The sequence below is a fragment of the Lycorma delicatula genome, chromosome 9 (assembly GCF_047948215.1).
Source record: "Lycorma delicatula isolate Av1 chromosome 9, ASM4794821v1, whole genome shotgun sequence".
Classification (NCBI taxonomy): Eukaryota; Metazoa; Arthropoda; class Insecta; order Hemiptera; family Fulgoridae; genus Lycorma; species Lycorma delicatula.
In genome coordinates, this window is record NC_134463.1 from 36,298,892 (window position 1) to 36,321,286 (window position 22,395).

General features: G+C 29.4%; 1 protein-coding gene across 5 annotated transcripts in view; it reads right to left on the minus strand.

The window, feature by feature from the left end:
* LOC142330190 (protein yellow-like) overlaps positions 1-18,161 on the minus strand; it is a 118,814-nt gene extending 100,653 nt beyond the window's left edge. Inside the window, exons 1-5 of one of the 5 annotated variants that reach the window (XM_075375305.1) lie at positions 17,884-18,161; positions 13,040-13,144; positions 12,237-12,300; positions 10,548-10,799; positions 7,811-8,003 (exon numbers count right to left, since the gene is read on the minus strand). The gene's annotated coding sequence lies outside the window, so the exon portion shown is untranslated. The remainder of the gene's footprint in view (positions 1-7,810; positions 8,004-10,547; positions 10,800-12,236; positions 12,301-13,039; positions 13,145-17,883) is intronic. The other 4 variants (XM_075375310.1, XM_075375306.1, XM_075375307.1 and 1 more) reach the window with 4 other exon arrangements.
* Between the last annotated feature and the right edge of the window lie 4,234 nt (positions 18,162-22,395).

Here is a 22,395-nt window from a genome sequence, read left to right on the forward strand (position 1 = left end):
CTTCAAATAATACAATACTATTATTTTTCTTAGATTTTTTAAATTTCGTAATTCTTTTTTCCTTCTCATTTTTTTATTTTATTCTATTCATATTCTACACCGTAATGGGTAATGTAGATAACAAAGCTGCTGAGGACAGAAGGCGACTTTTAATAGTGTCATTTTTGACCCGTAAAAAGTAATTCACTTTATTTACAATTGATTATTCAACTTCCGAAATTTGATCAAGAAACATCAAAAATAATTCAGCTCGTTAATATCTATACACGCCTATATCTGATTAAAAAAAAATACTTAACCGATTTTTCAACAAATAAAAAACAAGAATTTTTGTTAATTAAAAAAATCTGATGTGGACACCGTATGACTTCCTTGTACGCCTATTAAATTACATATACACATTTTTAAAAGTACATAAAATTTTATTTCATTAATAACTTCTGGAATTTTTTCATATTTGTTTAATTGTTATTATTGAATTATTATTTATCGTAAAGTTTTTTTTTACAATCAGAGATTAGTAATTATAAACAAATCAATATATTTAAATTAAAAAAAAAAAAGTTAAAAAAAAGGGGTTGATGAGTCTGATTCGAACCGATGTGCCTTCCCCTTAGAAATGGATATTTCTGTTGAAATCTGAAATACGAAATTTCTCGCGATCACAATACTTCCTATACTTCGTACAACCAAGTAAAAATCATTATTGTAATTTCACTCTTGTGTACATACTGCCGAATCAACTTTTTTTTTTTCTTTTTTTTTTCTCTCAGCTCCCCTGGACTTGGTATTACGCCGCCCAGGGGAGTGTCTTTAAACTCAAATAGGCCTCCCCACCTACCGGCATGGCAGGTCGGCCTACCGGTTAGCTCTTTTTGAGAGTTCTTTATTAATATTGCCCTTCTGGACACCACGCCAGACCCAGTTCGCCGCTGTATTCAGTCCCTTCAGTATTCAGTGTGCTGATACCTGACTGTTACCCGTGGAGTCCTTGGTGGCTCATCAGTGCCAACACACCGCAGCATGCTGGACCTCACCAGCAAGGCTGTCCACCCAGTCCTATTCTAGCCAACACCTTGTCTTCTCTCATCGGAGTATTTCTGTAAAACAACTTGTCTAACAAAACTAGCAAAATTATTCCAGTTTGACTCGCTTCTTAGCATGTAGTCTATTGTTGTCTCTGGAGTTATACCTGTGAGTGCCTTACTATGTCTAAGTGTGTCCCATCTATTGCCCTCAAAAAAGGTGTGCTCAGCATCATCTATCTCGTTGCAGTAGTTGCAAATTGGCTCTTCTCTCTTGCCTATTTTGTGCAGGTAGTTATTGAAGGAACCATGTCCTGTAAAAAACTGCGATAGGTGATGATCAACCTCACCAAATCTTCTCGACAACCATGGCTTGATGTTGGGGATGAGGGTTCTCGTCCATCGACACACAGCTTCCTGCGACCATCTTTCCTGCCAGATATTATAAACGGCATCCCTGACCTCTTGTTCTGGCTTGCCTTGTGCCCTCTCCACCCTCTTTATTGCCGAATCAACTGGTCGTAGAAAAAATGCTTACTAGCAAAATTATGTAGAATATTCTAAGTTTTCCAATGGTACAGCGGCTTTTCTCTATCTTAATAGATAAGTGATATATTAAAGAAAATCAAGAGAAAACTAAAAAAAAATTAATTTTTTTTTACAATAATTTGTTAATAAAAAAGCTGACAACAGAGTTCTAGGACTTTCTGCAACGCGGCTTTTTACTAATGCACAGTATACACACACAACTTAATTAAACATATTTATAATTTTATTTAAATGTAATATTTTCGGTTTATTTCATTTAATGATTATAACTAAAGCTCGCGCGCGTACGGTATTTCATTCTCCCTGGGTTTTGCAGTACTAGCAGTCATTTTAAATATTATTTTAGGCTTTAAATATTATTCATTTAGGTACTAATGTATTAACGCCACCGCAGCTACAGCTTTATTTAAAAACAAAGTAGTCAATCGGATTTCAGTGGAAAATGGGTCGATATAGAGTTTAACATAGATTCAAAACAGTCTCTTTATTAATTTTAATAAATGGTTATTTATTTTATAAATATAATTTAACCAAACTTAACCTACGCTCGCTTCCTTGACGACTAATTAACAGGAGTGTTTTGATTATTTAAATAATAAATAATTGCAATAATTACTGAATTTATTAAATAAATACTCAAAAAATTACGGTGTTAATTAGTCAAGGTTAGCGAGCGAAGCGAGCGTAGGTTAAGTTTGGTTAAATTATGTTTATAAAATAAATAAATATAAATAACCATTTATTAAAATTAATAAAGAGACTGTTCATTTTCCACCGAAATCCGATTGACTATTTTGTTTTTAAATAAAACTGTAGCTGCGGTGGCGTTAATACGTAAGTACCTTCATTTATTTAATTATACCGTTCAGTTCACCAAGGCTAGCTGTAAAAAAAGCTAGCAAAGTACTGTATGACTTTCTCAGCTATTACATAATAAAAATTAAAAGAGTTAATACCAAAAAATAAAAAAAATAAACTGTTAAAATACTTTTTAGAGGTTAGGAATAAATTATAAGAAACATTTTTAAATACAAGTTAAGCTTAAAAAATTTGCATAAGTAAAATTTTATTTAAATCTAACCCCTACCTTCAATAAAGGCTAAAATTAGTAAAAGAACTTTTTTTTTAACTTTTCTCCATTTTAGGTACTAATTTTAAAAAAATATAAAGTTTTCTCTAAAATGGCTCTGAAGAGAATAATTTTTTATTTTTTAAAAATAAAAAACCCCTACCCCCTAATAAAAAAACCCTAAAAAATAAAACCCCTACCATCATAACGAATTTTGAAAAAGGATTAATATGATCAATATCCCATTATATAAAAAATATTTGGTCCTAATTTGAAGAAAATAGGTTTGGTTAATCCTGAGATATAAGGTCAAAAGCAGTCAACATATGTATGCATATGTATGTATAAGTACATATGTTACATTTGGAATATGTAAAACAAATTGTTAGGGATGTGAGATGTAGGGGGTATAACAAAATGAAACGACTAGCACTAGATAGGGAATCTTGGAGAGCTGCCAGTCATTTGACTGGTTTGATGCAGCTCTCCAAGACAAAAAAAAATATGTATGAATATGTTTTTTTGATCTAGTTGAACTAGTTGGACCCTAAACCATTTTCAGATATCCAATTTTTGACATGATCACTGTATTTTTCCATATAATACAGCTATTCTAGCTATATTCAATTAAAACCTCACATTATATTACACATCCTTGACTCAAGCTCTGGGTGCATGGCAGCAAGTAGATTGTCGTTATGTAGCAGGATGGAAAATAGTAGAAAGGCAAGAAATTGGTGCCTTAAAACTGAGTCACTTCGGCTAAGGTATGAAGAAATATAAGGTTAGGCGATTAGGTTTTCGCCTAAAAAAAGGAGTTCCTGGTCCTCCAGGTTAGGGATTGGATCAATGGGCCTGCACCACATCATCTCTAAAAGTCTCTTTGCCAAAACTTCCTACAGGAAAGCCATGGAACGAGACTGAAAATCTGGCAATTAATAAACGAAATCGTAAATATATTAAGAGTTTTGGATGCTGAACTGTACAGAGTATGACTAATAAAAGTAATGAAATCTTTGAATATCTAACAGAGTTTGATATTGATGTAACTATTTTGAATGAAACAAAGAAGAAGGGTTTTGGAAAAAAGATTAAATGTTTTGAAGGATGATTAAATGTTTTTCTATACTGATTTTGAAAAAGATAAACAAGCCAAACCTGGTATGCAGGTCGCTGTTCACATAAAATTTAGAAGTTCTATTAAAAACTGGACAGCTACAAATGAACGCCTCATAATGGTTGACTTGAAAATATTGGTCCATAAAATATTAATAATTGGCATATATGCACCAAATGACGATGCAAACGCAGATATAAAACATTGTTTTTATGATAATCTGACATCGGTATTATCCAAGTTGAGACAACAGAGAGTACTGTTGTTGCTCATGGAGGATTTTAATGGAAAAGTGGGCAAAAAGATTGGTGATACATTGATAAGATAGTTTGGTCAGTATGGTGAAAATCTAATAAATGATAATGAATGAAAGTTGACTGCAGTCTGTGAAGAGTTCAACTTGAGAATACAGAATGGTTTCTATGAACACAAAGACATCTATAAGTACCCGTGGCATTAGCCTATGAAGGGTAATCTATAACAGATTATGCTTTGATGAAACAGAACTCAAAGACAGATGTACAGGATGTCAGAGTTTTTAGAGGTGCTATATGTGGATCAAATCTTTTTCTGGTAGAGCTGCAATGAAATTTAGATGTAAATATGTAAATCAGAAAGATGCCGTCACAGTTGAGAGGGGAAATTTGCAAGATGATATTAAGTACAATCTGGATTCTTTGAGGGATGATTCCACAGTCTTCTTTACAAATTATGCTTAGCAGAGAAAATGAGATCTTTCCAGTGGGATAAAACAATGCTTCCTTGCGGGAACCACCAAGGAAGCATTGGAAGAAAAACTTAAAGGAAGAAAAATTATTATTGGTGGTCTGAAGAATTGGTGGCTTGATGGAACAAAAGACGAGTGCTTATCAAAAGTGGTTGCACTCTACGGATATTGAAGGTAGAAAAACTTATCTAAGATGTTACTATAAAGTTAAAAAGGTGAAAAATGGTTTTTGAGAAGGAACATGTAATAAAATGATTGTTTTTTGGGAAGCTCTTGATCAAGAGAGGTGTGGAGGATTTTGAATTTGATGAAAATAGATACCAGAAAGAATTTAAGGATAGAATTATTAGAACTGAAAAGTAGAAAACATATTGCCAATAGCTATTGTCAGAGGAAAGAGATGAATTTAGAGAGATAGATTAGGCCCCAGAAATGGTGAATTTTGGTTCAATCAGTGTATAAGTGGAGGTAAAGAATGCTTTGAGGGGTATGAAAAAAAATAGGTCACCTCCAGGGCTTTGGAGGATACCCATTGAGCTGGTTAAGAATGCTCCTCTAGTGGTGATGGAAGCAATTGCTGATTTTTTTTACTGCTGGTCTTAAGGGTGACAACATTCTGCATAAATGGAAGTTAAGAAATATAACATCTGTATTTAAAAAAGGTGACAAATTGGATTGTAGAAATTACAAAGGTATTAGTGTGACAAGTTCAGTGGGTAGACTGTACAGGCAAGCTCACCAGGCTGTTCTAGTGGTTAACTCATCATCACAAATCAGCTGATTTCAAAGTCGAGAGTTCCAGTGTTTAAATCCTAGTTAAGGCAGTTACTTTTATACGGATTTCAATACTAGATTGTGGATACCGATGTTCTTCGGAGGTTGGGTTTAAATTAACCAAAAATCTCATAAATGGTCGACCTGAGATTGTACAAAACTACACTTAACTTACACTCATACATGTCATCCTCATTCATCCCCTGAAGTAATACCTGATGGTGATTCCCAAATGCTAAACAGTAGAAATAGAAATCATAATATGAGAAGGTATCATATGTGGAGGTATTGTTGAAAATTATTTCCCTATTGAATATTTTACAAGGTTTATTACTTAACCTACTAATTCTGGTTACAACCAAAATTTGTTTTTTAACCATATTTTTAATATTGATACAAAAAAAGCAAGATACAACATAATTTTTTTTTTTTAATTTAGCTACTTTGAATTTAACAACTAAGTTAGTAACTTTTAAAATTAACAACTTTGAAGTTAAAGAAAATAGTGTATTTTTATGTTGATTTTAGTCTTAAAAACAAGTTAGAAGTTAGTTAAATTTGTTTATATTTTATAAAAATATAAACATGATTACATTTGAACAAATATCAGTTTACATTTAAATAATTTTTTATTAAAATTATAAGTAAATATATAAATTATATTTTTAAATGTCATAAAATTATATTTTATATTTTAAATATAAATTATATTTATATTATAAATATTTTATATTTTATAATTATATTTTAAATATATAAATTATATTATGTTTTACCTTTAATTAATATAATTTAAAGGTAAAATATAATATAAAACTTTAACCTATTTAGCATACTATAATATCAACCGATAGCTTTTCTTAGAAATATTTCTTCTGTAATTTTTCACTATTATTTGATTATGTTGTTCTGCGAAATTTAAACTATAATATTATCGGCTTGGCTTTCTATTTATTTTATTAAAGCTATATAAATTTTTTGCGATATTTATTTAATTGTATTTACAGAAAAAATGTAAAACAATGTTGGTGGACAAAATAAATTATTGTAATGTTGTAGTAATGTTATTGTATGTTGTACAACGTACGCTAAGTAGTCGACAATAAGTATAGCAGTATACAATTATATTTTTCTCAATAGATAGCATTACTAACCAAACTTCTCACGAAAGTTATACTCAATCTGCTAGTCCAGTAGCCACTAACATTAGATTGTAATTTTGTCATCAGTATGGTTTTGACTTTACCAAACTGATATAAATGATGAAAGCCTTATATGATCATTTTATGATTCCGCGGCGCGATCGTGTCTTTGCAACGAGGCATGTTTCGTATTATCTGATGTATCAGTTTAATAACTTTACTTGATGACCAATTTTAGATTTATATATTTAACATTGTAAAATATTGTGAGTAATATAATTCTTTACTGCCATGATTACACAAAGAAATTTGTTAAATCATTTTTAATGGATGAAAATTTGTATTTTACCAACGCACCATTGTTCATACAAACAAAATCAAGGGAAGTGTTTTTGTTGATAAACGGGGTTTTCTTTTTTAGCAAGTAATAAATAATATACGGTAATTTTTAAGTGCTCATTTGTGCACTTAATTTGGAAAAGTTACAATAAGTATAAGTAAGTTTTATGTAAAATTGTCATAGATTCACAATTTGTCATTGACGACACTAATGCGTTGAATTTCTGTGAATAATTTTTAAACTCTGTTTTGTTCAGAATTTTCATTTTTAAGATGTTTCCTCTTACAAGGGAAGGCGTTTAGGACAAGCAGACAATTTATTATTAATTTGTGATTTTGATTATTGGTCTGACATGTTTGTTTACTAACTTATCAAATTTTTCCTGAACACATTTACTTTTACATGACTCTAAACTGAAAGGTTTTGTATGATAAAAAAAACAAGTGAAAGTAAAGTTTTTATTATTTAAATTCATAAAAAGAATAAAAGTATAACATTTGCAATACACATACTTAAAATATGAATTTTTATTGAACATTTTTTACCCCTATAAATGAAAAAAGGTTCATTTTTATCTTCTCTCTGAGTAGGGCCCTCTGTAAATGCGACAACAACAAAAACCTGGCTGTTTGGGAAACTGGGTAAATGGAAAACCTCTTTAAGTGAGAAAAATTATAGGTACCTTGAGACATCCCAGTAAAGGTTTCACAGTATTTATTATGTTTAGTAGATTATTTATTTTGAAAAAAATTTACAACTTCTTTGAAATTAGAAATTTATATAAAAAAATTGTTTTAACCTACAAACCAAAAGCTTGGTTTTGTATAAAGACTAAATTTCTACTAGGGTTCTTACATAAGAATATCTTAGGATCTGTTCCTGATATTGTGTAATCCCTTTCCCCTTCATTTATAATTATTTAACTGATAATCCCTCAATGCTGTAAGGAAAGGAAAACATTGCTGCACAGAAACCACTGACAATTCCTAAACAAAAAACATATTTCTGCAATCTAAAGTTTACTTATTTAAGAATACAACAAAAAATCACTCAATCATTGATCTTACCGCATCCAAAGCAGATAATATTTTCAAAATTCAATGGATTATGTTCATCAATCGTACCTCACAGTACAAACATGCTGCATCATTCAATGCAGAAACCATTGTCAGCTGCAGTGACAGTTTGTAGCTAAAATTGGTGAGGGTGCTGCTCCAGAAAATTTTTTCTGCGACTTTTCAAGGCCATGGTCAAAGTTTTCTGTAAAAAAAAAGAACTGAAAAAATGAATCAAATAGAATAAATGGAAGCAGCAGGATAATAATTTAATTGTACACTTTATCACATTTTTTAAGCACATTGTGCTTAAAAACTGTATTCGGTTTAACCGAATAAATTATAAAATGTCAATATAAATAATATTTAACCGAATAAATTATAAAGTGTCAATATAAATAATATTTTTTAGTATTATTGGATAATAACTTAATAAAATGTCTGTTTAAAAACACTATAGTCCAATGGTGCTTAATTAAAATTTTTATGTACACAGAAACAAATACATAATTAGTTTTTACTAATTACATTCTCTTTCGCCCTTCCGGTGTGTTTTTGGACAGATTTGGCAATCAAAAAGCCCTTGCTTTTCACCACCTTCTGAACACTACTGAAAAAACAACTTAAAACACTTTCATATTCCCTACACCAACTAGAAAAGGGAAAGAACAAGGAACATTCCACACACACATGAAGTAAAAAAGAAACTACTTTCCAGGGCATGCCAGGGTTAACACTGCAGGAGTGAAAGTGCTCTCTCTTCCTCGCAGCCTCGCATGCAGCTTCCTATGTGCACATGCGCACAACAGCCAAACACCACACCACTGAAACTGTGAAGTGCACAGGTCTGTACAAAGATTTTTGTATCTTTTTCATAAACTGGGGGATGGCTGCTGACATTAAGCTTAAGTACATTATACTTGTACAATATATAATCATATATTGTACAAGTATAAAGAAAGAATTAAAAAAAAAAGGACTCATTATATTAACTGTTATCGGTAATATCAAATGGAAATGGTCAATAGAAAACTACTTTGAGAACTAAACACAAGAAAATCTCTAGTACATGTTGGTGTCATAACTATATTAAAAAAAAAAAACACAAAATGTGCACAATAAAAAATACCATGGATAAAAAAATACATAACTCTAAAAAAATTTAAAAAAACTATTGAATAACATGTTTAGCTGTGTAATTTTAAAATTATAGAACTACTAGCAGGCCCGAAAATGCTTCGCTTCGCTATTGCTAGATTTGAGTATATATATATATATATAGATTAAATGAACACAATTGAAAGTTTGATAACACATTAAAAAACTGAACAATACAGAAGTTTGAAAGATTTAACCTTTCCCTATTTCCTTTTTCCATATTTCCCTTTTCCCCTTAACCCTATTTCGCTTTTTTATTTTCCCCTTTTTCACTATTGCCCTTTTTACTTTTTTCCCTTTTCCAATTTTTTCCAGCGCATTAATCGGTTCAGTAGTATTTTAGTCTATAACAGACAAACATATGAACATTGCCTGCATAACATATAGAAGAAGAAAATCTGTTTGTATATTTGTTTGTTTTATAAATATCTTGACACTGGCACCACCTAGCAGGTACAGTTTTTGCAAAAATATTTCTTTTTACGTAACTAATATGTATTCTGAATATGAGCCAAATCGGTCCATAAATACAACTTTTCTAAATATCTCAACGCAGCACCACCTAGCAGGTCCATTTTTTACAAAATTATTTCTTTTCACATAACTAATATATATTCTGAATATGAGCCAAAATGGACCATAAATACAATTTTTCAGAATATCTCGACCCCAGCTCCATCTGTGGGTCCAAACTAATTCAGAAACATTCACGGCATGCACACAACTCACCAAAGTTTCATCACAATCAGATGAATGGTATAGGAACGCATACAGAACAAACAAATAAACAAACATTCATATGTATATATTTATAATATTAATGAAATACACAAAATCACATGATACACATGAAACACAACCAGTAATGTACAATTTTTACTCGAGTAACTGCACTAAAACACTCAAATGGGCTGATTGGATATACATTCTGCCACAATACAAAGAACTAAAACAAAATATTACATAACAGAAAAAATATTTTAACAGAAAATTATCAAATCAAAGAAACTGAATCTTTATACAAAGATATTAATCAGAAAATACAAGTTGTACACTTAGCACACATTAAAGTAATGAGTAAAACACATTCAATCTAAATTTGAAACATTATATTAAATAAACAAAACGTAATACAGATAAAAATTCAACCATATGCTACACAGATTTTTATACAATTAAAGTAGATACAAAGAACATTAAAAATAATGTCATCTGTAATTTTTTTTTAAAATAAAGCTATATAATATTTCTAAAAATATTTTATGAAGAACATTTTCATTAATTTAGAAAGTAAGAAATTTTTTGAAGAACTTTAGAAAGCCAAAAAAAAACCTTCATTCCTACATATATTTAATTTCACAAAAAATAATCATATAGATAATAAAAATTGGAACATTTTAATATCCTACAAGTTTAATCATTTGATCTGTAAAATAATTTTACTCAGTTATAAAACTATCCACTATTATAGGATGTTTTATGGAAGTTTTAAAAAAATCCTTATTAAAATTGTTATAAATAGATTACAGTTCCTTATTATAATAATAAATAGATTACAATAAGCTTCCAAAATCCAACCAAACCTACTTACTTGTTTAATCACATTGGAATTTTATATCATCTAGAAGATTTTAATAAAACATGTTTTTTTTTTAATATATTTTTTTCTTTTGTTATTCTTATTTTTATTTATATTTTATTTTGGGTCATTCTGTGTTATGAATAAGTTGTTTAAATATGCTACTAAAAGTAAACTGTTATGTCCATTTGTATCATCTACATATTTTATACTGCTGAATTCTTCTATGTGGCCTTCGTGTAATACAGTCTCTACATTATCATTCTAAAAACAGAAAATTTATGTAAGGTTGAGTGGTTAGAGGTGATGTAAATGAAAGAATCTGTCATTATTAGTTTTCTGCTATTATAAAACAGAGTATTTATTAATTTCTTTCTGTGATGGTAGCGTTGACCTTACCATCTATTTCTCTATATAAATCAAAAGGAACACAGTTTCAAACACATTTAAAAGCTCTCCTTAATAACATAATGTCAATATTTATTAACATTACTATATCAATACACACTCACATTCTTATGAGATTGTGATTGTAATTTACACACCACACACCATAACATATTTACATACTGCAAAATATATAAACACTAAAAATTATAAAACAAATGAATACATACTTCACATTCCACAAATTTTCAACTACATTATTTAGAATGTAGTTGAAAATTTACATATATGCATTCTAATTCAAAAACCACTAGCAATAACACAACATGAGCTGGCTCCATTGTGGTAACAGCAGCCCAGTCATTGAAGGTACTTTCAAAAGTGACTACAGAAAACCATTATGAGATATGTTTTAAAAATTACTATATTATTATTACTTTTTATTTTTATTTTGTGTTTTGCAAGCATCGACTTCTAAGGTCATTAGCTCTCATCACATTCTTAAAAAGAGGTTAATATCACCATCAGTGTTGTCATATGTAAGGGTATAAAGGGCCCTTATATTTTAATTCTTAAATCTTAAAATTAAAGAAAATAAAACACAAGTATATGAATGGAAAAGATAAGTCTGTACAATACCAAAAATCTCCTTTTACCTGTCTTGCTTATTTTATTTGAGCACCCTTGAGGTGACCAAAAGTGTCGTTAAGCAGCGCATCAGTCGCCCCAGGATGCTGTGGCAGTTGACTCTTCCCTATAAATAGTCCTGTAGGATGTAACTCTTCAGGGTCCCTGACCCCCCCCCCCCCGCGCATCATAAGAGCAATACCACCTGTTCAGGAAGGCCAAAGAACCTCTCAGCGGAGAGGCTGCCCTTCCCAGCCCAGACCTACTTGGCTCCAGACATGCTTTGTGCATACCCTTGACCACGGGGTCAAGGGTATGCACAAAGCATGTCTGGAGCCTTCAGTCCACTCTTGAAGGTTCCCCATGTCATCATTGGATACACCCCTACATCCCTACTCTTGCATGCAGGCAAGCCCAGGCAGCCTAGTCAACAGGGGTACCTCCCATCACTATACGTGCCATGCTTCGAGACTCCCTTTTATATATGGAAGCTACCCCTTAAGATTCTTTAACACAGCTTTAATTTTTTTCTTTATTATTATTATTATTATTATAATATATACATACATTTATCACATGCACATAAATTCACAGAAAATGTCTCACAAATTAAAAAAAAAAGAAATCTTTAGAACAAAATATTGAATAAAAAGACTACATACAGAACACTACCACTGAACACATTACCTTGGAACATAAACTGAATTGCTTCAACTCCCACAGTGTTCTACATGTGTCAAACAGGACTCAGCTTGAAACAAAAATACAATGTACACTTTAAAAGCTATTTTAGAATCTAAAGACCTTTAAAGAATCAGTATTTGTCAATCATTTCAAACATGCAGATCACAAATCCATATACAATCTTGATATTCTTCTAAAGAAACAATAAAAAATGTCAATTGTTAACTAGATTTTGTTCATAAAACCGGACTGTCTGTAAGGCTTACAGAAAAAGCTATTCAGACTAGTCCTACTGGTATTTTATATACAGCATAGCCATAAAAAAAAAAAAAAAAATATATAGTGTAAGGCAATCAATTTGACACTTTCTGTGAGAAACAATACATTATACATACTGCAACTACTCATGAGAGGAAAGGTTTCCTGAAACCTAGGTAGTAAACCAGTAAGTGGTTTAGTAAACAAAACTCATTTGAATAATCCTACAAGATTAGAATATAACTTTTTTTTTTGCATTTGATGTCTTTCAATACCATTCTAAGTTTCTAATTCAATTATTTATCAAGCAATATTTATTATTCATTTGGAAATGTATATATTATATTGCATATAATGTAATTTAACTTTTTGAAATTTTAATACTTTACTACTGCATTTATTTTTAAAATCATTTTACTAGATACATAGTGAATTGTCATCATTAAAAAATAAGAATAAGTTCCATTTTCTTAATCAGCTATTCATTTAAATAAAAAGATATCAGTATAACATATAAAACAAGTTTACATGAAAAAGAGAAATTTTACCTGCTGCAGAAATTTTGGTAGTCTTTGATGATGTATAACAATCAAGTCATAATCTAGTTACTACTTTCAGTGAATAACTTTATCACTCTTTATAAAACTATCTCACTGTAACAAATTATAACAGAATAATTGTAGTACTGCTTAGATAAACATCATTATTGTTATATTAGATTTAAACTGATTACTTAATATCATTAAAACAATATAATTCCCATGGGTTATTAAATTATGATGACTGCACATTTTATCAAAAAATATGCTAGATAATTTAATAATTAATACAGCTGAATGATAATCATTTATATTATTTGTACTAATATAATCTAAAAACTGTTAACATTCAAAAATGGAAATCTGTATCACTTTTTCAGTATAATGTTAACATTTTCAGAAAAACTCTCAATCTATACTTAAATTTCCAAACTGTATATATTTGTTATTATAAAGATGACAGCATTTGAAATTTTTTTTTTTGATACAGCAATACGAAATTAGATTTTTTTTACAGAAATTATTTAATCAGAATTAATTTACTGAAATTAATTATTTAACTTGAAAACTAAAACTTTTATGAAATAATTTTTATAAGACATTCAAATAACTAAAAATTAGGTAAAATGTTTTAAAAAGTTGTTAAGTAAAAGCACTGTTTTATGATGAATATTATAATATACAAACTTCATATACTAACAAGCTTAAAAAAGGAGCCATTAGTAACAATATTTATTAGATAATTTGAATTAATGTGATGCATAATTTTAAATCCAGACTTCATGTTCTAGATGGCACTGTGCCCATTTGAGAGATTACTAATGCATCCCATAATAATTATTATATCATTTCCATATAATAATATTATTTATTTTTTTAATTTAGAAGGTATTTTGTGACTCTGATCTGATTAAAGGTCCCTTGATCTTTCCAGCCAAGTGCTGGAGCAATTCTTTTTATACCTGCATAGTAACACATCTACATATTCATGAAGTACCCAACATAATGTATAATTATGTATCATTTTGAATAAAATATTTATTCATTCACCCTGACTATGAGAAAACAAAAATTCATAACCTTTTAAAATAAATTCATCAAATTCATAACCCCGTTAAACCCCAGGTCTGGAAACATTATCATTCCTTGTTTTGTATAAGTATTGAACCTATAACATCTCTTCAGTTACACTGAGAAAATTGAAATATTTTGATTACTGAACTAATCCTTTAAAAGTTTTCTTCTTCTGGAGGCCAGTAAAACTTAAATGTCATTGAAGCAACATACAAATCCTCTGCCATCATTCAGATAAAGTAAAACTTAAAATTACTATATACTGTATATAAAGGTACCAAAATAAACATGAAGGGAACAAACTATTTGAATAAAAGTATCAGTCATCTCTACATGGTCTGGAACACCTTTTATAAAAACGGTAAGTAAAATCTGAAATATTTCTCAACTGACACAAAATGAAAGATCTCCATGATAAAACAGTCTTTCATCAGGAGGAACTGAATTTAAATCCTCTAGCCAGGCATGACATTTTTCATACACTACAAAATTTCAATTTTCATATTTCGATGCACAAGCTTCCAGCTTATATGGTGAATTAATCATCCAAAAAAAGATAATAAAATTTATATTGTACACACATATATAATTTATATTACGCACATGGGGTAATAGTTTAATATTTTATATTAAACTTGCAAGATACCCATGTTATCATTTTTAATTTAATTTTGAGTCAATTTTACTTTCTTATTCATACCAAAAAGGAAGATTTATTTCATACAAAGCATTCTTTTTATATTGAAAATATAATTTTCTAGATTTTTTATCTTGGAAGAGAAATTATAGATTTCATAAAATTTGGTTCTAAGCTGATCTCAGCAAGTAGAATAAAAACGTTATGGCCTCCATTGTACATTTTACACCAATGATTGATCAATAAGACATAACCAAGGAGTTTTTTACAAACTTGGTACATGTTTTAATCATTAATCCAATAAAACATGCCAATTTTGAACGTAAACCCTCACTGAGGTGGTTTAAGCTTTAATCTCTGACATTTTCTTAACAAACATCTTCATTGTCAAAGGAACAAATTTAACTAGTAATTCTGAAGATATTATGATGAATTAGTGGTATTTATACATAAAAGAATGTTTTGATTAATTAGAATATTATTGTGCAAGTATAAAATAATTATAACATACATAATTTATATTTAGCGACATAGGTTTGATGTTACAAATTAAAATATTACATTATTTTTATCCACTAAAGCGTTTTTTAAATATTAAAAAAAAATCACTGTAAACATTTGCCAGTAGCATAAAGGTTATTTTTCTTTAATTAAGTTGCTTAGAATTGTAGGATAGGTTAGTGTTAAAGTTTATAATTAGATTTTATTCGATAACACCACGTACAGACTTCTTTGAAAAATTAAATTTAATATATAAATATACTTTTAGAAAGAAGAAATAAAATTAAAACCAAAAAAGAATATTATACGTTAATATTAAATGAACTATTTCTAGTACCAGGAAGTTTTTTAATGAGATTTACAGCCGAACTTTATTTTTAAAACTTAAATAAACACATTCTAAGAAATTTTATTAGTGAAAAACATTTTTATTGGAATGAATACAAAAAATATTTATAGATTTGAGATCAAGGTATTGTACTGTAACTAATTCTCCTAGTAGACAAACTATTTTTAGATATAGTTTAATTTCATCAGCTTTTATAATAATAAATTATTGTAGATTTTAACATTTTTAAGTTACTTTTTAATTTTAAGTTTCTTACTGAAATGTTTGTAAATTTTATTTTATTTTCATAACTAACAGCATAAATATGTTTGTGTTTATACTTTTGCTGTTCTATTAAGATGAAAAACAGAGAGGATTATCTAATAATAACTGATGAAGGTCTAGCAACTAGTTGTATCTTCTATATTTAGTGTTTCAATTTAAAAAAATTAAACACATTAAAATTGTAATTACAAACACTCCTGTCCCCGGTCATCAATTTTTTTTATTTATTCTTTTACTGGATAAACGCTATTTTCCATTCTTTTCTGTAATGATGTTAATCTTTAATGGTACATTTTTGGAATTTCACAGCCAAAATTTTATACACAAATTAATCTATATAATTTGTATGTTTAATGTTAATTAGATGAGTATAGCGAATGTAGATTATGTTTGGTTAGATTATATTGATTCCATGTACTGACGAATTGTACATACATCTACATAACCTACGCTTGTTTCGCTCACTAACCTCGTCTAATTAAAGTTTAATATACTAATTACACACAACTTATTAATAACAGAAGTGATATTTAATGTAAATATAATAATGTTAATTATTGTTATTTTGCATTATTAAAAAGAATTTTTTGTTTTTTTACTTATGAAATATTGAAACGTACCCTTTTAACCTTAGAAAGATTACTAAATCCTATATTCCCAATTGTCTGTTTTATATATTACAATCTTTGTCTTCATGAACAGTTTTTAACGTCTTCACATCCTGTAATTTGATAAATATGGATGTTGAAGAACATTTGGCTCACCATCTAGTTTGTCTTTTTACAAGATTCTGAATTAATTGTTTTACTCTTCTGTTCATTTAAAGCCTCTTAATTTCAAATTGTATCTCTGGCTTCTCGCTGTATCTAAAAAGTTTTCCTTCACAAAGTGGGGGCTCTAACGTCCACTTATCACCCTCATCAAAGACAGCCATTTTATACAATATCTAATAAAAAATATTACAACAGGTGACAAGATTCTTGGCACCTGAAAAAAATATGACTATTGTGAATTGGGTAGTTTAATTTTTGTGAGTTTGCAATAAAATCAGATGAATTGTATTCATCTATCATCAATTATATTCATGTATTATGATCTAACAAAAGAAAACAAATCAAGGATTATCCTAGCCTGTTATCAATTGCATTTTTTCAAAAATCATTTACATGGTAGTGGTTTGTTAGTGGGGAGAAAATAAATCTCTTTGCTGTATCATTTTTTATAATATAATCAATCAATTATTATCAATAAACCACGCCTAAAAAGTACTTTTATCATAGCCGAAACACTCTCTACTGGCTGGATTACAGTAAACATTTTATCAAACAATTAAAAAAAAGCTTCTTGGATTGCATGACTTTTTAAATCCAAAATATATGAATTTAAACATGATAAATAATTAATTTGCAAACTATTCAGAAACTGTTCTTCCAGAAGATCTTTTTGGAAATAGTTACTTAAGGTTCTCCTTGGAGTTATCGGTGGACTGTTATAAAGTGACCTATCATAAGGTGGTTGAGAAACAGCTTTGTAGTTGAATAATACATTTCAATTAAGTTATCTTTTTTTAATTACGCACATTCATAAATTTTATATTGTTCATATGCACTGAGATTTTAGATTTTATTAATCATATATACAACTTGCATGGTGTAGTCAATGATAATACAAAACAGAACACACATATAAAAAAATTAATGACAATATGTAAATAAATAACAAATAAAGAGCTATGTATTACACAAAAACCAATATTTTAGGACAATTAAAATATATGAAATTTATAAAAACAAACTTATTTGACAATATAGAAAAAATGTTTCCTAATCACTTAAAGATGGGAACAATTTACAACAGCAATATTATTTGTAACTATCCTGTACATCTTATTGAAGCTGCTTAAATTATTTCAGGATTTTTAAATTGTTATAAGGTTTAACCTTATAACAATTCATAGAATTCTTGAAGTAATAATCTTTCATGGCTAAATAGGTGCAAGCTTCTAAAAAATAAGTAATTTTCACTCACCTCAATGCTACTGGCATGCTCCAATACGCTGGTACATCTGGAAGTAAAGATTCCTACAATAACATTATTATACAAAATACACAAAATATAGCCCACAGTATTAAGCCAATAAAAAATGAAAATAAATGTTCGAAAAAAAACAATGATATTAATAATGAAATTAATTAAAAAAGAAATTAATATAAACTAATATTCTGTTGTCAGTGAAAAAGAATCATCAATAAATTAATTAAAATAATAATTTTAACATAAGTATTTTATTTTAATTCTAAAAAAATAATTTACAACGCCTGAAATAAAGTAAACATAATAATTTTCACGCAACATGATTGTAGTGTTCATTACTACCGCTAGATAGCAAACCATTACCATATACTGAATTCGTTTTTCAACTCTGTAAGTTGATTGGCCAAATTTTTTTAACGGTCCTTCACTTTTATTTATATCAAAGCAATCGTTAGAATTAAATAAAAAATCCGAAAATCTACTTGTACTGTTTTTCAATCATTGTCGTATTACAAAAAAAATGGCATTCCAATATTTGTTCTCCAACTATTTCATAAAACTTTTAAGATTAATAAACTGTCTAAACTTGAATTTTGTAAATAGTAAAATTTTACAAAAATTTTATTTAAAAAATAAATCGGACAGTTTATCATTTCATATATCTTATCTTTCTTACTAAACTACACGTGAAGGATTTTCAAGATAATTCTAAACTAATAAAAAAGCTTTAAGAGTACATACAACACAAAACTATTAACAAAGATTAATGAATTTTATTAAAGATATTTTTCTATAAGTATTTGCAGTTAATAGATACTTAAATAAGATACTAAATACAATATTTTCCAAGACAGTGGGGAAATCTATGGCATGTTGACTTATACCCTGCTTTGAGGACTGTTAGCTTTTTATGAATGGTCACTTATTTATTGAGTTGGAAAATAAATTGTGGATGCAGAAAAATTATTAAGTAAATTTATTTTAGAAACTTTAGAAGATAAAATAACATAACTAAAGATGCATTGTATGATTTATCTACACCATACGATTACTTATTTTAAAATGTTTTCCCTACCAAAGTGGAATGTTGAAAGATCTGTTCTTATAACACCTTGATTTTTCTTTTTCCCTCTTTATTCTTTAAAATGTGATAAAAATCATATCACTTATTAATTTAATACACTAATAAAAAGGACACAATAAAAAAATTAATACTTCCTTATTAATTTATATCTGATAATTTATATGAAAATGAAGGTCCAACATACAACCAGTTGTCTGTATGAAACTCAAGGTATCTGTTAAAATGGGGTAGATGCCAGATTGGATCTATTTGTATATACAGTTTTTAATAATACGTAACTAACTAAAAGTATTTTAAGGAAGTAATATCTACTGATCATAATTATGTAGAATGATGATACAGAATTATTCGAGAATAATGGCTCCAGTCGGATCCCAGATATTTGAATGATAGATGATGTCAGGTGGTAATCGATGTAAATATTTAAAAATAATTTTATTCTTTAAAATAGTTAACTGATGGAAATCAGAAGTAACAATATACTTCATAAATCCTTTCTATCAAAAACAACGTATTATTGTATTTTTTTGGAATGTTCTTGCAACCTGTAAAACTATTACTAATGCTGCAATCAAACATACCACTCACTTGTTAGTTATAAGGGAAATATGCCACTATGTCTTGTACTATTTCCTCATTCAGATTCACACTGTGACAGGTTTTCCATGTAAATTTGCAAAAACAGGAATCTGTGATTGCTCTGTTTGTACCATATTATTGAATGTTGCTTGAATATTGTTAAGTGACTCAATCCTTTTAAGTATGACAACTCATAATAGGATAAGTGAAATCCTGTTAATGACTGATTCTGTAGTATTCATACTAAATACCAGGGGTGTTTTTGATAATCCCTCGTACGCCCTCACCTGTCAAATATAGTGATTAAGTTGGATAGAATGCAGGCTGTCATCACCTCTATAGGTGTTTCCCCAGACCTTTATGATGCAGCATACAAGAAACACCTGCCCGTTTCTCTGCAAACACCTCTGAAAACTAAAAGAATAGGATAGATCAGACCTACAATATGTTTCCACCTAGAGAAGCACAATTCATCGATTTTTATTGTGTGTTCAGAGCCGCTAATCCTGACTGGGTTAATAATAAAGGAATGAGCACAAACCTACCAGAGATAGCATTTCCTAACTGTGATCGTTTACGTTCTCATTTTTTAACTTTTAATCCTACATCCACATCCAGCTAGACCGATCTCCATTCTGCACAATTTTCTTGGAAGCTGATTTTGTAGGTGGGGAGCTGGAAAATTTTAAAAACAGATTTTTTGATTTAAAAAAATTTCTTTTTGTTTTATTTAAATGTATAATGATAATTTTACTTTAAAACTTCCTAAATTACCACCAATCCCAAAAAAATGTTAGGTAATTATTTTATTTTTATATAATTATTTTTCCACTACATAAGAATATGTAACCAATGCCAGGAAAATATAAAAACTTTGTTGTGAGCCTTTTTTTATCTCAACCACTCATCTTATTATTGAGACTCAAATCTTTTTTCAATGTAAAAGTAATAGACTATACGTTTAATAATATATCTGATTTTCAGCTTTCTACAATGACCCCTTCCCAAGACACCAAGTACTCTAGTGTATTGGTAAAAGGGATATGCTTGTCTAGAGCAGGAACATATCAGAACTTGTATATCAAGAACGAGGGAAATGGAGGAAAGAGCACTTTGCAGGCTTCAACCAATGTTTATCAGTATTATTTCCACAAGTATGAGGATAAAAAATACTGCAGAAGCCCAGGAGGTGGAGCCCTCTTGTTAGATGGGAAGTACAATACAAAAATATGAATGAAGATCACCTCTCATCAAATGATAAGAAACGGGTATTTAAAAGGCTTCAATAAGAGTTCAATAACGTTCTCAATTGAACTTGTATGTATCTATATTTTTATATTTATGTATTTACAAGTAATCTTCATTAAATTGACCGATTTTAATGATTATTAGTAACTTTTCAAAGAAAAGTACGGTATTACTTTCGGTCACACGATGGGATTTCAAAGAAAGTATTGGGTGGTTTTACTTACTTTGCATTTTGAGGTATGAGGAGTACAAAAATACCATTCGCGTAAAATGAAATTTCCTTATACCTACAAATATACATACTAGCCAGCTCTTCTAGCCACAACCTGGACCCTCAGAACCCAGGTCGGCTCAGGTGAACCCCAGAGCCAACTCAGGGGCTCCTGGAAGCCTCCTGGGGCATCAGACCCTGCCTCAGGGCCGCAGAGCTTGCTTCGCTCGCCATTCCTGTGTTGCAAGTAGACAGCACCTTGGGTACCCTCAGAGTTTGCTTTGGTCGCCATTCCCATCTACCCAGATGGCTCAGCTCCTTGGACCCCCGCACTGTTCGTTATCCTCGTGATTGTGAGAATAATACTGATAAATAACAATTAAAGTGTTCACAGGCTTTATAGAAACCAGAAAAGGAAACTAAATTACAAAAGACAAAATAGGAATAGCTATATGGTAACTAAAGTACACACACTTTTGACGACGAAAAATTCATAACTTATTTCTTTGCCATGAAGGCAGAAATACAAAAATGAATTAAAATAATTAATCTATTTTTTCTTAATGAATATCTTTAATTTACAACTTCACCCTCCTTGGGGGTAATGAAATAATGAATATTTTTAATACTTTAACATTCAAGGGAGCTAGGGTCTCGACCTGTGTATAGTATAATACCTTCCACAATATAATACAAATGTATCCTTAAAATTACAAAGCAATTGATCAGTTGGTTCTTCTAGATTAAATATATATAAAAATCTTCTCAGTTACACCAACAAATATGGATAAAAATTTTATTGCGGTTGATAGAGTAGTTCTTTCTGTTTATCCCGAACAACCAAAAACCCTCATTGACTTTATATAATAGCATATATATATATATATTTAATTGATTTTATGAATAAAATCTGTAGCCCGAAAATCTCCAAAACTATTAGATCAATTTCATTGAACTTTAGATGATGTAGTTTTGTATCTGAAGTTGTGCAAGTGAAAATTTGTGAAGATTGGTTAAGTCGTCCTTGAGTTACGATCAACTGTTTCAAAAACGTTGAAAATGTTGTGGCCCAAAAATCTCCAAAATTACAAAATCCATTTCATTGAAATTTAGATCTGCTGTAATAGTGCGTCTGACAGACATTATGCATGTGAAAATTTGATGAAGATTGGTTGAATTGTTCTTCAGTTATCAATTTATTTAAGGTCAGACAACATAACCTCATATAAGGTTTTTTGACTTTATATTGCTGTATTTCTCATACAGCACTTAACGTAGTGAGTCACATTGGTGAGTGGGTCTAAACTTGATGCTCGGTTGTAGGATCTGTTTGTTATTTTTAATTATTTCATCAAATTATGGTTACAATAATCTAATTTTTTTA